General features: G+C 38.0%; 1 pseudogene; it reads right to left on the bottom strand.

The window, feature by feature from the left end:
• Positions 1–2192: 2192 nt before the first annotated feature.
• On the bottom strand, positions 2193–2807 carry LOC123455283 (annotated as a pseudogene).
• Positions 2808–3356: the final 549 nt, after the last annotated feature.

Consider the following 3356-nt stretch of genomic DNA (forward strand, 5'->3'; position numbering starts at 1 on the left):
CTTAAAGTATCTTGGAATAAACCTAACCAAGGAAGTAAAGGATCTCTACAATGAGAACTTTAAAACACTCAAGCGAGAAATTGCAGAAGACACTAGAAAGTGGAGAAACATCCTTTGTTCCTGGATAGGAAGAATCAATATTGTGAAAATGGCAATCTTACCAAAAGCAATCTACACATTTAATGCAATCCCTATCAAAATTCCAAAGGCATTCTTCATGGAAATAGAAAAAACAATCCCACAATTCATTTGGAATCACAGAAACCTAGAATATCTAAAATAATACTGAGCAACTAAAGTAAGGCTGGTGGTATCACCATACCTGATTTTAACCTATACTACAGAGCCATAATAACAAAAACAGCATGGTACTGGCACAACAAACAGGCATGTAGATCAGTGGAGCAGAATAGAGGACCCAGATGTAAGTCCAGGTAGCTAAAGCCACCTGATATTCGATAAAAATGCCAAAAATACTCACTGGAGAAAAGACAGCCTCTTTAGCAAATGGTGTTGGGAAAACTGGATATATATCTGTAGAAGGATGAAAATAGATTCTTCTCTTTCTCCATGCACAAGAATTAAGTCCAAGTGGATTAAAGACCTTAACATCAGACCTGAAACTCTGAAACTGCTAGAGGAAAAAGTAGGGGAAACCCTTCAACATACTAGTCTTGACAAAGACTTTCTGAATACAATCCCAATTGCTCAGGCAATAAAACCACAGATTAATCACTGGGACCTCATGAAATTACAAAGATTTTGCACTGCAAAGGACACAGTGAAAAAAGCAAAGAGGCAACCTACAAAATGGGAAAAAAATCTTTGCCAGCTATATATCTGATAGAGGATTAATATCTAGGATATACAAAGAACTCAAAAAGTTAAGTAATAAGGAATCAAACAAGCCAATCAAAAAATGGGCTATGGAGCTAAATAGAGAGTTCTCAAAGGAAGAAATATGAATGGCATATAAGCATCTAAAAAGTTGTTCTACATCACTAGTCATCAGGGAAATACAGATTAAAACTACATTGAGATTCCATCTCACTCCTGTCAGATTGGCCACCATCATGGAAACAAATGATCATAAGTGTTGGTGGGGATGTGGAAAAAGAGGAACCCTTCTACACTGCTGGTGGGATTGCAATCTGGTCCAGCCCTTGTGGAAATCAGTGTGGAGGTTCCTAAAACAGCTAAAGATTGATCTTCCATATGACCCAGCTATAGCATTCCTAGGCATATATCCAAATGACTCATCTCATTTCCTTAGAAGTATGTGCTCAACCATGTTTATTGCTGCTCAATTTATAATAGCTGGGAAATGGAACCAGCCTAGATGTCCCTCAACTGATGAGTGGATAATGAAGATGTGGCACATTTATACAATGGAGTTCTACTCAGTGGTAAAGAAAAATGAAGTTATGAAATTTGCAGTAAAATGGATGGATCTGGAAAGGATTATACTAAGTGACGTAACCCAGGCCCAGAAAGCCAAGTGGCACATGTTCTCCCTCATATGTGTATCCTAGCTACAGATGATTGGGCTTCTGCATGAGAAGGAAAATACTTAGTAGCAGAGGCCAGTTTAAAAAGGAGATATAGGGCTGGAGAGATGGGTTAGCGGTTAAGTGCTTGCCTGTGAAGCCTAAGGCCCTGGTTTGAGTCTCGGTTCCCCAGGTCCCACGTTAACCAGATGCACAAGGGGGCGCACGCATCTGGAGTTCGTTTGCAGAGGCTGGAAGCCCTGGCGCGCCCATTCTCTCTCTCTCCCTCTATCTGTCTTTCTCTCTGTGTGTGTCGCTCTCAAATAAATAAATAAATAATTTTTAAAAAAATAAAAAGGAGATATAAAGGGAAGAGAATGGAGAGGAGGAGGGTACTTAATAGGATGGTATTGTATATATATAAATACAATGATTGAGATGGGGAGGTAATATGATGGAGAATGGAATTTCAAAGGGGAAAGAGGTGAGGAGGGAGGATATTATCATGGGATATTTTTTATAATCATGGAAAATGTTAATAAAAATTGCAAAAAAATTAGTTGGATATTTACTGGGTAAGTCTTTTTTTTGTTTTTTTTTTTACAATCAAAATCTTCAAATCTATATAGTGAGAAAGAAACATAGTTATGTTTTGCCAGTAAAAATGACTGGATTTAAAATAAATTTGGATGAAAACACTTTCTATTAAATAGAAGTAAGTAGCATTTTTTCGTCTGAAGCTGCTTGGGCACCAGACTTTCCTTCCCGCTCCACAGGCTTCAGGTGCCACCGCACAAATAACTCCCCGGTGCTCTTGAGACATGTGTTGGGCATGTTTTCTTCTGTGGGAAGTCCTTGTGGCAGCTTCAGGGGCTTGATACTCATCAAGTGTTTAACCACTTTTAGTTTTGCGTTCACTGAAGGAATATTCTTATGAACTTGAGGCGTATGTGCTTTTTCTAGTCCAAGCATCTTTATTGTATCCTTTTCCCAGTATGGATGCCCTTTTATCTTCTTATTCTGGTAACAACATGCAGTTTATGAGGGTGCTGCGGATCTCCACCATATTTTTCATGATCTTCAGGACTAGGCTGAAACACTTTGTCTGGAATTCTTGATTTGGTAAATTTGTGACGAATCCAATTTGTACCAGCGAGAGATTCCACAGTTTTTGTCACAGTCTGTAGTTTACCTGGGGACCTCTGTGCCACTGAGTGCAAAATTCCTGCCATTATATATTAATTCTCCTCTTTAGAGGCTGACATGCAGAAGGTCCTGGGTTTAATCCCTATTGATGCTCTTGTCCCACCCCATTACAGTCGCGGCTGACAGTTGAGCCTGAGCTTCCAACCGAGCGAGGCTACAACCTGGATAAGTCTTAAGAATAAAGTAATAAAAGAAAAAAAATAAAAAAATATAAAAAAATAAAGATCCTATCTATACACTATTTTATTAAAAAAAAAGATAAAGTGATCTTCTTTATCTTTATTCACTAATGTTTGTTTAAGTCTATCCTGTCAGATATTAGGATAGCAACACCTGCTTGCCCATTTGTTTGAAATACCATTTTCCATCCTTTCACCCAAATACAGTGTCTATCTTTTATTGAGAGATGAGTTTCCTGGAGGCAACAAACAGCAGGAACTTGCCTTTTAATCCAGTCTGTAAGCCTGTGACTTTTTGTTGTGGCTTTGAGGCCATTGATATTAAGAGTTATTATTGAAAGGTATGTTTTTTATTCTTGCCATTCTTCTTGTTTTCCCTTCACTCTCTTGTTTTAACTGTTATTTGAGTATGGTTTATTTTTTCCTGTTTCCTAATGTGTGTGCTTTGCTTTCTCTTCAGTGTGAAGGTTTCATTCAAGTATTT

Source organism: Jaculus jaculus, chromosome 16, assembly GCF_020740685.1.
Source record: "Jaculus jaculus isolate mJacJac1 chromosome 16, mJacJac1.mat.Y.cur, whole genome shotgun sequence".
NCBI classification, from domain to species: Eukaryota; Metazoa; Chordata; class Mammalia; order Rodentia; family Dipodidae; genus Jaculus; species Jaculus jaculus.